Below are 13,728 nucleotides of genomic sequence, written 5' to 3' on the forward strand. Positions count from 1 at the left end.
AAAAGTCTTCTTGCTGTTTTGAGAATGGGCGTTTTCTCTACTGGATTCCTGGACGCCTTTCTCAAAACATCCAAACTCAGACTTAGATATCCTATCGAAAATGTTCCTTACTGCCTCCTTTTTCACTCATACATGGGGAAGAGATTTGCAATGAGTCCGCACGCCAATGTCATCTTTCACTAACCTAAAACAATTATACTTACTCTTCTGTTTGTGAATCACAACCAGGCCCAACTTTTATGTGGATTCCAGCTTTACAGTTGTATCCTGTTCATTCTGTTACCCACATTACTTTCAAGGGACCTGCATTTAAGTGTAAGTATCCATGCATGTACTTTACTGGGCCCTATCATTGATGTAAACATCATATATCTGATGGTCATTTCACTAATGATTTAAAATTATACCAGGCCTTGATACCAGTAAATAAAAATGTCTATACCAGTGTTTTTCAACCTTTTTTGGGCAAAGGCACACTTGTTTCATGAAAAAAATCACGAGGCACACCACCATTAGAAAATGTTAAAAAATTTAACTCTCTGCCTGTATTGACTATATATAAAGTAATTCTCTTGAATAGGAATCAAATAAACACAAAGAAAGTATTTTATAATTACTTTATTACGAAATAAAAATTATAAAAATTATAAAATACTTTATTCAGTGCGAAACCTGGGCCTGTTTGGCTGAACACAAAGCTGATATTCTGGCTGGAATCGAAGAAAGACACACACGTAGCTCTTCGTCAACAGCTCTCAGTCTCTCTCTGTATTTGGTTTTTATAGCATACAAAAATAGACAAATATACCCTCCATCCTTTCTATTAAACCACAATAGCAGTTTTTAGCGCAGGGAGCTGCGCTGAATGTCCAGCGCTGCTCTTGACGCTCATAGGCTCCCTGCGCTAAAAACCACTATTGCGGTTTAGTAAAAGGTGACCATATTGTAAAATATAGACAGCAGATATAAATTCAGAACTGTGCATAGTAAGTGAAGGGAAGTTTTCATCTCTGGGAATTTACCCAGTTAACTATTAAGTTATTTGGGCAAATTCCTTTGAAAACTGTGGTAATACTGCCTCCATTTTGCTAAATTTAAAATAAAATCATTTTTCCTACCTTGTCTGGTGATTTCTGGTTGCACTTTCTTCTTCTGACTGTGCATCCAATCTTTCTTCCCTTCTATCAGCCTGTATGCTTTCTCTCCTCCACACCTCATTCCCTCCCCCAACTTTTTCTTCCTCTCTCCCTGACCTTTCTTTCTTTTTCTCTTCTTTCCTTCTGTTTCCCTGCCTGCCCCCTTTCTTTCTTTCTCCCTGCCGTTCCCCAAGCCACTGCCACTGCCGCTGCCATCGGGGAACAGGACCCACCAATGGATAACAGGCCCCAAAGCCGACGCCGACGCATGCTCTCCCTGACGTCAATTCTGCAATCGGAGAGGAAGTTCCGCCCAGCCAGGCAGCGATTGGCTGGCCCGAACTTCCTCTCCGACTGCAGAATTGACGTCGGGGAGAAGACTTATCGTCTCGATAGATTAGATCGCCAAGACAAAGTGAGTCCTAGGTGATTGACTCACTTTGCCTTGGCGAGCTACTGGCGCCCCTGCCTCGGGCCCCCTGTCAGCTCCGGGCCCGGCGGCCCTGCGGCACACCAGGCAACATCTCGTGGCACACTAGTGTGCCGCGGAACAGCGGTTGAAAAACACTGGTCTATACATTATTCATAGTTTACTGTCCTATGGTCAGTTACTGGAACTGGTTGACACTATATATTTATGGTTTTATTTGTCTGTAGTTAATCTTTCATGTGCAGCATCTAACTACAATCCTAGTGCCTGAAATAATAAATATTCTGTCATTTACCTTTGCCATACTCACTGGCTGTCAGATCAGGGAGATGGGTTCAGTGTCAGGACAGATCTTCTTAGAAACCCATTAACAAAAGGGTTACACCTCAGGGTGGGGTTATACATGTGAATCACTTTGAAAACTGCTGGCATGTTACATGTGAAGGATGATACGAGGGGTTCCAAAGCAAGTGAGAAAAATAGCCCTTTGGTGATCTTTTATTTTTTTTTTTTTAATATGCTGTATTTGATATACTGCCTTTCACAGCGCAAATACATCAAAGCGGTGTCTAGTCCAAATCAAAAAAAGCAAGCAGAACAGAAAATGAACAAATAAGAGCAGGAATCAGTGGAAGGGAGGATGAAAGGCAGAACAAAAGCTGTCTAAAACAAAGTGAAAGAGAGATAAGTTCAAGATACAAAAGGGCTCCGATAACCCCAGAAATAGCAAAGATTTAACAGAAAAACTGGTCAATGGTTAGAGAAAGACAATCCCAATACCTAGGGCAGTGTTCTTCATACAAGGCCAGGGGGGCCAATGATGTCCCCCCAGAAACCTCTGGGGCAGCCCTCACAGTCGGTCTGGGGTTTGTTTTCTGCTACTCTGCCTCTCTACCTGGCTCAGTATAGATAGGGGAAAGTGGATGGGAAAAGAGCCACATGTCAAAGGACAAGACATTCCTCAATAATCAAAAGAGAATGTATTTGGAATTTCTCACAACCTTGAGATTATCCCCCCCAATGAAGGTGGGTTGGTGGGGATGGATATTACTGACGCACACTGGTCAGCAGTGACATGGTGCTGCTTGGGAAGATATTTGGTGGTACTCCTTCAGCTCATTAGAATCCAAAGTGGCCCCAGATAGAGGCAGAGGTAGCCCTATAATGAGGTCAACTGAGGCAGTGGCTGCTGGTCAGCATACCTGCTAGTAAGCTCTCTCTGCTGCTCCCCTTCCCGGCAACTAATCTTTTTACCATCTTCCCCCCCCCCCACACACACACACATCTACCTTTAGATTTGTCAGCGGTGGCAGAGATTCACAGAGCAGTCCTACCGACCCGGTCAATTTTTGCCCTCTCTGACAACTTCCTTTTTCCACTGGGGTGGGCTGAGAGAAGCACCAGGGTTGGCAGGGCCGCTCTGTGAATCAATGCCGCCGCCAACAAATTTAAAGGAAAAAAATGCTGATCGGGGGAGGGGAGAGGGTGAAAAGATTAGATGCTGGGAAGGGGAGCGGCAGAAAGAGCTGACCAGCAGGTATGCTGGCCAGTAGCAAGATGCCACTTCCTCAACAGTGTCTGATATTGGACTCGGGGGCAGTGGCATACCAAGGGGTGGGCGAGGGGGGGGGTGAACAGTCCGCCCCGGGTGCAGCCCATAAGGGGCGCAGATTTTCTTCAAAGACAGAAATAATTTCTTCACAAGGGATGAAGTTTGGGGTGCAAAAAAAAGCTCACAGTCAATTAAACCGTTGAGTGAAAGAATTGTATCTTTAACAGCAATGGAATAGCCATCGATACATGGTGAAAATAAGGGCAAGACATTGCTTTTTGTAAACCAAAAAGCATCAGATTTTAACAGGTTAAATTTCAATTTGTGGCCAACCAACCATGCAGCAATGACAGATAACTAAGAGTTCACCTTCTCTGGAAAGCCTGAACTCAACAATTGTTCCATATTAACGTCTGAATGTCATCCGCATAACATGCGTAAATTCTGAATCACTGTAGCCAGTGAGGCCAAAAAGATATTAAATAAAGTTGGAACTAAAATAGATCCCTGAGTCATTCTGCATATATCGTATAAATTCACAAATCCATCCCAGTAGAATGCCATCTACTTACATTTCCAGACATGGAGAGGATGGTTTTATAAAGCCTTTTCTATATGTTTTACACCCAGAAAATGGAGTTTATAAAACTGCACAAGTGTGCACATGTATGCAAGTGCTCGTGCAAAAGCACTGAACACATAACTTACAAAATAGAAGTGTTTGCACATACTATCACTCCAGCCTCGTAGCAGGTACAAATCTGTGCATTATTAGGAATAGTCTTGAGGGTTACGAGGCACATTGGAGCTTGTTCTGCTTTTATAAAACAGGTATACATAAGAACATAAGAATAGCTTTAGTGGGTCAAACCAATGGTCCATCAAGACCAGTAGCCCGTTCTCATGGTGGCCAATCCAGGTCACTAGTACCTGGCCAAAACCCAAAGAGAAGCAACATTCAATGCTACTGATCCAGGGGAAGCAGTGGCTTCCCCATGTCTTTCTCAATAACAGACTTTTTCTCCAGGAAATTGTCCAAACTTTCTTAGAATCAGCTGCATTAGCCGCTCTTACCACAACATCTCTATCATATCTCTCCCGCACCCATCTTTCCTCCAAAGTATACATATTGAGATCTTTAAGTCCCCTTACGCCTTATGATGAAGTCCATTGATCACCACTGGAATATAACCAGCACCCTGCCGCCTCATGTAACAACCAGCTAAATAATAATAATAACTTTATTCTTCTATACCGCCACAATCTTGCGACTTCTAGGCGGTTTACAATCAAGAGAGCTGGACATTCAGCGAATTACAGTATGCAGATAGTCAGAGGAAATACAGAGTACATAGACTTTAAGAAGGCAAAATTATAGAAGTACAATTTGCTGAGCAAGTATAAGATATACAGCTTGGTAAGTGATGTCTGAGAGGACCTGTTTGGAATAGGCCGCACATTTCAAAGAATACAGCGAAAAATTACGATATGGTATAGATAACCGTTTGAAGGTATCACAGTACAGGCTCTATATTTTGAAAACTATATAGCCTTATACCTGAGCTGACAAAAGAAAGCGATCAATTAACAGGAGAGACATAGAAATTAATAGCAAAGAGTTAGAGGTAAATTACACACTAGTTCTATAGCTAGACCTTCAATTTGGGGGAGGGGGGGTTGAGCTGAAAATGGAGGGCAGAGGACACAGTTTTGTCTTGTCCCCTCTTCTCTACTTACCCCCATTCTTTTCCCCCCTCATGGTCTCTGCGTCCTCTGTGTGTCAAAGCGGCTCCTGATTGGTGAGGCCCGACTTTATTACAGGAAGAGGCGGTCGGAGCATACCACGACTGATTTTCTTCACTCGCTGGTGCTCCGGCTGCCCTCTCCTGCCTCTCCAGCTGCCTAAAAACCATATTCACAGTTTTTCGACATTCTCGGGGGTTCCTGGAACGGAACCCCCGTGAATATCGGGGGAGTACTGTCTGTGTCATGTGATATAGCCAATCACAAGCCAATGCATTGAATGTAGCCAGCCATATAATGCTAAACATTGACAATTAGCTGGTTTAGTGGTACTTAGCCGGCTGGGAGCAATTCCCGGCCAGCTAAATACAGCTGAATTTCAGATGAACAATATTTAATTAGCACACAGAAAAAGGGATAGTACTGCAAACCGCTTTCATACATTTTGTGGTAAGTGTTTTCTCATGTGTTAGGTGTGGGTGAAGTAAAAGGGCCCCTAAGTTATTTACTGACAGAGGAGGCGGGGATGATTCAGAATATTAAGTTTTTTATGCGTTTGTGTCTATAGGCATAGCATTCCATAAACATAGGAGAGAATCACATGCATTGTTTAATTTTCTGTCTGCTCAAGGTTGTAAGAGCAAGAAATCCTTGGAACGTACACTAGCATTTCAGGCCGTTTTCTATGACAGGGAATTTAGGCCACTGTGGCGTACTGCTTGTTCTTACAAGCCCTTTAGAACTCAATTGAAAACTCATCTTTTTCAAAATATTTAGCAAATTAATTTAATCATCTTAAAGTTATGTTATTTTTAATCTGTTATTCACCGCGTTGAACTTACGGTGTTAGGTTAGGTTAGGCACTCCTCAGCTCCATTACAAAACTTCTCCTGGAACCCAGCATATTGGCTTACATCAGGATAGGTCAAGGGGACCCCCCCCCCAAGCGGTATTTACTTGTTTATAAGAACATAAGCAGTGCCTCCGCCGGGTCAGACCATAGGTCCATCCTGCCCAGCAGTCCGCTCCCGCGGTGGCCCAAACAGGTCACGACCTGTCTGAATCAACAGAAGGGGCTCTCTTGCCACCTTGGTTTCGCATTGAAGTCCTATCTTCCCATCGAAGTCCTAACCCTCCGGTCTTGCACATGCACGACCTGGTTGGGTTTCTATACTTATTACCTGGTTGGCTTTCTATACTTATTACCTGGTTAGCTTTCTATACTTATTACCTGGTTGGCTTTCTATACTTATTACCTGGTTGGCTTTCTATACTTATTACCTGGTTGGGTTTCTATACTTATTACCTGGTTAGCTTTCTATACTTATTACCTGGTTGGCTTTCTATACTTATTACCTGGTTGGGTTTCTATACTTATTACCTGGCTAGCTTTCTATACTTATTACCTGGATGGGTTTCTATACTTATTACCTGGTTAGCTTTCTATACTTATTACCTGGTTGGGTTTCTATACTTATTATCTGGTTAGCTTTCTATATTTATTACCTGGTTGGCTTTCTATACTTATTACCTGGTTAGCTTTCTATTCTTATTACCTGGTTAGCTTTCTATACTTATTACCTGGTTGGGTTTCTATACTTATTACCTGGTTAGCTTTCTATACTTATTACCTGGTTGGCTTTCTATACTTATTACCTGGTTGGCTTTCTATACTTATTACCTGGTTGGGTTTCTATACTTATTACCTGGTTAGCTTTCTATACTTGTGTTACATCCCAGCTCCTCCCTCAGTATCCCACGATCCCTTTATCCCTCAGGAATCCGTCCAAACCCTGTTTGAATCCCTGTACCGTACTCTGCCTGATCACTTCCTCCGGTAGCGCATTCCAAGTGTCCACGACCCTTTGGGTGAAGAAAAACTTCCTTGCATTTGTTTTGAACCTATCTCCCTTCAGTTTCTCCGAATGCCCCCTCAAATTTATAAACCCCCCTCAAATTTATAAACCACCTAGCAAGAAACATGGATCAAGGCAGCCTAGATGGGATCTTGCAAAGAACTGCACACAGCCGTTTGGTCCATTGCAATAAACCATTCTGACATAGTTTTGAATTTTAACAGACAGGAAAGGAAGGCTGGGTTTTTCATTTCCTGAGCCTATGCTTTAGGTGACAATTTCTTGGAAATACTTTCATGGGGAGTCAGTTTGATGACCTTCATCCCTGCTTTGGAGTTTTTTGCGACCAGGTGGACGGTCAAGGACACAGTTCTTTTTTTTTACAGAAAGGGTGGTGGATGCATGGAACAGTCTTCCGGAAGAAGTGGTGGAGATAGAGACTGGGTTTAAATTCAAGAAAGCCTGGGATAGTCACGTGGAATTTCTTAGAGAGAGGAAGACATAATGGTTACTGCGGATGGGCAGACTAGATGGGCCATTTGGCCTTTATCTGCCATTGTGTTTCTTATTTATTTAGATTTTTATCCCGTTTTCCTAGAAGCTCAGAACAGGTTACAATTTGACATTCACAATCAATTTAAGAACAGAATAGTTTTGATTAACAATTAGGTTACATTTAGACAATTACAGAACTAGTCGAGAGTCCAGCCTAGTCATAGCAAAGAGTAATTGGAGAGTAAATTGAGGAAGCTGTTCAGTTGAGGCCCAATTGTTGGAAGAGGAAGGTCTTTATTGCTCTACGGAACGACATTAATGAGTCTAGTGACCTTATCTGTGTGGGTAGCTGGTTTCATAGCTGAGGGAGGAAATGGCTGTAGGAGCGTTTACATGCCGTGCTCATCCGGAGGGATCTCTCTGCGGGAATGCTGAGTCTTTGTTCTGCTTTGGAGCGGAGGGTGTGGTTATGGGTGTATGAGTGCAGCTTGGATGCTTTGTAGGCAGGGGTTTTTTAGTGGAATCTCTTGTGAGTCATAACCATGTTTCTAAATGCTGAAAAGTATAAAAAGGGCCACTAAAAGATATCAATAGGCTGAAATGGTACAAAATTCCATGTCATTAGTAACATAGGAAATAAAAACTATACTCTTCAAGAAATCCCTTAATAAAGCTTAATACCATGAATACCCCAAGATCTTAAACTGGAAGCCAAAGTAACTCAGCCAGCAATGGGAAAACTTGTTCATTACGAGAAATACCTTCAATAACCATGCCATGAGCTGCGAGCCAGGTTTCAGCTGGCGTAAATACTGGCACTCAACATTATTCTATATAGAACCCTTATTTCAGAATGATCTTTATAGAACTCCCAGCACTGATTTTTATGTACCATTTGTATAATTCCCTGTAATTGAGTTTCTTGTCTCTCTGAATCTCAGTCTCCAGCACTTCCTCCCAAAAGTCCTTCCAAACTTCTGCCACCTTTTCCATGAATAAAATCTTCATTAGGGTTGTTACTGAGGCCATCCCTCTGCGGTTTCATATCATGAACCTGTATAGTGTTGAGTTTTAGGTCAGAGCTACCTTTCTCTCACTACTACTAATGTTCCGAACCCCTTAGAGAAGACATGCATATGGGTTGTTGGGTTTTTTTTTACTTTCATAGGTTTAAGTTTCTGAAGACTGTGTGAATGTTCACAACTAAAGCTAAAATTTTGAAGACTGGTGTGCTAGTGTGAGCCTCTCTTTTCTGTCTGTACTACCATGCGTTTACTTAAAACTGGATGCTAGACGGAATGATCCCTACTCCTGACTAAATGTTAGATATTTCTATAGGACTGCTATGCATTGCAAAGTGCATCCTGCAACACAGATGTTAGAAATCCATGTTGCCATCTTTTGGAAATAACAGGTAGCAGAGCCTTCCAGGAGTGAGAATCATGACTGGGGAAACTTTTAATATGCCTCCCTTGCAGTCTAATTCATGTTATATACAGCTATTAATTGCTAAATAGGATTATCCTTTGAGCACATGTATCTTGATTAAAATGCTACAAAAAATAAATGATTAAATTAAGCATTATGGGAGGAGGGATGGTTTTTAATTAACTTATTGCCAATATATCCTGATTGGTGACCCAAACTCCCTGACAAAACAATCAATGCAGACTGATTAGGGCTCTTATAGATGCTTGTAATTATCCTGTTAGGTAAATGTTGTGAAAGGTACTATTCCCTAGTTTTGTTAAACAAAAGGCTCTAATACACTATTAAGAAATCCTAAAAGAGCTATTCTGTACAACAGATTTAATGAGAGTTGTGCTTTCTTTAATTTTTTCTAAGCATATCAATGTAGTAACTCACAGACTAGTCATTATACAGTAAATGTCGAATTTACAGTAACATCACGCAACCAAACACTCACTTTTAGGTCATATAAATTATGTAAGATCAATACTGGACGACAATTGCGATGTTCTTTTTTTTTTTTGTTGGATACGTCTGCTTCCTTTGACTTGGTGGATCACTCTATTTTATTACTGTATTTCCCCATGTATAGGCCTCCCCCATGTATATGCCGCAAGAAATGCCGATTTGGGATTTAAAACTCTTAGATAAGCTGCCCCATGTTACTAGCTGCGGCTTATCTAAGCATTTTAAAACCTAAAACGGCCCATACAATGGGGTGGCTGGGGCGGCCTATACATCCCTCCCCCCCCCATTTGCCGGCTGCCTCCTGCATCGTTGCAGCCAGCGGTGCAGGGCAGGAACAGTCTTTCCAGCATCCAGCTGGCGTTGCGCTGCTTCCTCAATGCCTGCGTCAGTTCTCACGAGTCCCGCAAGAACTGGCGCAGGCATTGAGGAAGCAGCATGGGGCCGGCTGGATGCTGAAAAGATTGCTCTTGCCCTGCACCACTGGCTGCGATGAGGCAGGAGGCAGCCGGTAGCCGTCCAGGAGGGAGCTGCAGGTACAGAGGACTCCACGGCTGATCTTGCAAAGGGGCGGCTTATCTACAATGTCTTTAGATAGGCCGCCCCATATAAGGAAGCCGCACCCACTGTAGGGGATTGTAAAACCCATGTATAGGCCGCGGCCTATACATGGGGAAATATGGTTGACCATCTTATGGATTTACATATTACTGACAAAGCCTTTCAGTGGTTTCATTCTTATCTTACTGAGCAATCTTATTTTGTATACTTTTCTGGTTCTTTTTCAAGTCCACGGAAACATCAAAATTAAAAACATTCTTCTTCCAAGATGCTTTTGGGCAATAACTGTCCTTTTAAGGCCCCTTTCTATTGCAAACGCAAGCAGTGTCTCACTTCCGGCTCACCACACCGCGGAAGACTTTTTGAAGCTGTTGCTCTCTTTCTAAAGATATTCCCCTGATGCAGCCACTTGGCGAAACAGGGCCTGTCGGGAATACTGAGTTCATTCTTTGAAAAGTGTGTTTGGTTCCGTATTGGAGCAATGGATATTTAATTCCACTGCCTGTGGGAGATGAATGGAAGATAAGTGCAAGTTTTTTACTGTTATTTGCAGTTTAATTTGTGTACTTTAAACTGTATCTTTATAAATCTTTTCCATGGAGTTTTTTGACTTGGGATGTTTTTTGTATGGCAGTTTATAACTGACTATATAGTTTCTTGGTCGTCTCCTTGAAACACTGAGGTCTTTTTCTCCATGTTAGATACTTGCCTTTTAGCCTGTTACCTTCCACTATTAGCAGCTTTACTCTGAATATTTGTTGGTTATTTTTTTTTATTCATAATTAGCAACAATCTGGATTTATGTATACATCTTGATGTTTTGTATAGATGCACTTGGAAATCTTTTTGCGTGCAACTATAACAGGGGGTGTTAATAAAAGATGAGCGCAGTAGTATAAAATTTGGGAGGTCTGCCCCTAATTTAGGTGCGAGGATTTGCACAGGTTTCAGCAGGTGTACCCAAAGTTGGGCATAGATCCTAGTGCTACACGCTAGTGTATAAATGGCGCCCACCTTGGAGAAGCTATTTATTTAAGAAAACTATTTTATACTATTTACAAAAAAAACTAAATGGATTACATCAATTAAAATATACATAAGATAAAAACTAACCATGTCATAAAATCTACATAATTAAACAATTTCTTCTGTTCAAATGTCACCTAATAAATCACAAAAATGCAGTAAGAAACAGCTGAGTTTTCAACTGCTTTTAAAATTGAAACCAATTTACACACAGTCGTAATTGGCCCATCACTCTAGTGTCTGCATAATTTCCCTGAGCTATCGGAATTTATAGCGTTTGATTTTTGGATCATAAAGATCTATTAGGCTCATAGAGTGCCACAACTTGTCGAAAGTACCATGGTGTTTGATGGTAAAATAGTCTGATGGACCACAATTTTATGTTGCACCCGAAATACAACTGGTAACCAATGTAATTGCTTCACAATTGGCGTGATATGTGCCATCCTGTCAACTCCCATTACTAACCACGCGTACTTTCTTCACCAACGTTTTCTGAGCGCCATTTACTGATTCTAGTCCTAAGACCAAGATTCTATAAATGGCGCCTGAAGATAGGCACCTTGCCAATCTAATCTAATCTTTGGTTTATACACCGGGTCATCTCCCAGTGGAGCTCGACTCGGTTCACATGTAATTAAGACTAGAGTACATAGCAGAAAACATAGGAGAAGGAAGAACTAATTAAAAACTAAAGTAGATAAGAAAAAGAACTATAATATTATCAGTTCATTAAGGCTGTAGTTAAACCATTTAAAAATTGTGAGAACAACAAAGTTTTCAGGCGCCATATATTTTGCTGATAATTGAAAGTGCCATCAAAAACCAATTAAAAATAATTTAAAAGATTTATTTGCCAATAGGTACCTACCACTTCACGGTAGGCATCTATTTTAAGGTGCCTTCCGGCACCTACTGGCAAGTAGGCATGGTTAGGGGGCAGATACAGGGCAGGATTTGGGCATATGATGACAGGAGTCAGTAGGTGCTTATACTCATTTAGACCAAAAAAAAACCCCAAACCCTTTGCTAAATGGCTGTGCATCTAAGCATTCACTGGGAAATTCTACCAAAGGTGTCTAATTTAATTGGCAAAAACCCTTAATAGGCTCAATAACTAGAAAACTTTTTTAATTGTGCAATAGGCGCCTATCCAATTCCATAAAACATAGGCGCCTATCGCATGGCACTTAGCGATGCCTAAAGCCTAAGGGGGTGTTTATGCGGGCGGAGCATGACTTAGGCAACGCTAAACACAATTCTCCAAAAACTCAGGCGCCTGAAATGTAAAACATTCAAACGTTCGCCTACATTTCAGGCGCCTACGTTTTCACAGAGGTACCGCTAGCCACGATTCTGTAAACAGCGCATAAGGGCAATTGACACACAGCTGGCGCCTATTTTTTGGCTCATAGACTAGAGCGCGCGGGACAACTGCACGCCGACAAAGCCGCTCAGACAAATGCGTGCAGGACGTCAGAGTGCCAGATTAAAACTTAATTTTAAAGCGCTCCGAGGGGGCTTTTTTTTGGGGGGGGGGAACCCCCCACTTTACTTAGAAGTGTTGCCACTGCCGTTTGTGTGTGTGTGGGGGGGGGGAGGGGTTTACAGAAGAAAGTGTAACTTTTCCCTCTTTTTTAGGGAAAAATGACACTTTTCTCTCCCCCCTCACCACTTCCCTCAGAGCGCTTTAAAGTTAAGTTTTAATCCGGCGCGCTGACGTCCTACACGCGTTTGTCCTAGCAGCTTTGTCAGCGTGTGATTGTCCCCACACGCTTTTGGTCATCACCTATTTTTTAGGTGCCTTTTATAGAACATAAGAACTGCCATCTCCGGATCAGACCTTTGGTCCATCATATCCGGCGATCCGCACACGCGGAGGCCCAGCCAGGTGTACACCTGGCATAATTTTAGTCACCCATATCCCTCTATGCCTCTCTGTGCGTCTAGTTTGCTTTGAAATCCTAGAATGGTGGATTCCGCAATAACCTCCTCTGGGAGAGCATTCCAAGTGTCCACCACTCGTTGCGTGAAGCAGAACTTCCTGATATTTGTCCTGGACTTGTCCCCCCTTAGCTTCAGTCCTTGTCCTCTTGTCCGTGTCACATTGGACATTGTAAATAATTGTTTTGCCTGCTCTATTTTGTCGATTCCTTTCAGTATTTTGAAAGTCTCGATCAGCCCCTCAACGCCTACTGGTGCCTAAGAATGCTTAGATTCCAAAAGGCCTGGTCTATAAATGGTGCCTAGCAGTTGATTGACAACCACGCCGAATGGTGCTTAGGACTTAGATGCCATTTATAGAATCAGGAATTTTTTCCTAATGTGCCCACTTTTACCCACATCAATGAGTGGTGCAGTTAGGTCTAGGGAGTGAAAGTACACGCAGAGATTTTATTTCCATAGTTTGCTCTCATGCAAGGAATGGTCTAGTGGTCAGAGCAACAGCCCCAGCATCCTGAAGTTGTGGCTTCAAATCCCATGCTGCTCCTGGGCAAGTCACTCAATCCTCCATTGCCCCAGGTACATTAGATAGATTGTGAGCCCACTGGGACAGATAGGGACAAATGCTTGATTGTAAACCGCTTAGATAACTTTGAATATAAATTCCTAAAAATAAAATAAAAAATACCAGAGCTGCATTTTCAAGTATTCTGCTCTTTTAAAATTGCTTATTTGCTCCGCGGGTACCCATGGTCAGTGGTGCCGTAAGGTGGACGGGGGGAGGGCAGACTGCTGTGGGTGCTATCTTCACAGAGGGCACTGGTGCCGGTGCCTCTCCTCCTCTCATAAGAATAGCCTTACTGGGTCAGACCAATGGTCCATGAAGCCCAGTAGCCCATTCTCACAGTGGCCAATCCAGGCCACTAGTAACTGGCCAAAACCCAAGGAGTAGCAACACTCCATGCTACTGATCCAGGGCAAGCATGTCTGTGTGGCTAGCCCATCACAATGATGGCCACTCACATATCCAAATGGTCTGGATTTAGATGT

The 13,728-nt window shown here is 42.4% G+C and overlaps 1 protein-coding gene across 4 annotated transcripts in view; it reads right to left on the reverse strand.

The window, feature by feature from the left end:
- TENM2 (teneurin transmembrane protein 2) overlaps positions 1–13,728 on the reverse strand; it is a 1,365,678-nt gene that overhangs the window by 368,900 nt on the left and 983,050 nt on the right. The window lies entirely within an intron of this gene.

The sequence above is a fragment of the Geotrypetes seraphini genome, chromosome 18 (assembly GCF_902459505.1).
Source record: "Geotrypetes seraphini chromosome 18, aGeoSer1.1, whole genome shotgun sequence".
Classification (NCBI taxonomy): domain Eukaryota; kingdom Metazoa; phylum Chordata; class Amphibia; order Gymnophiona; family Dermophiidae; genus Geotrypetes; species Geotrypetes seraphini.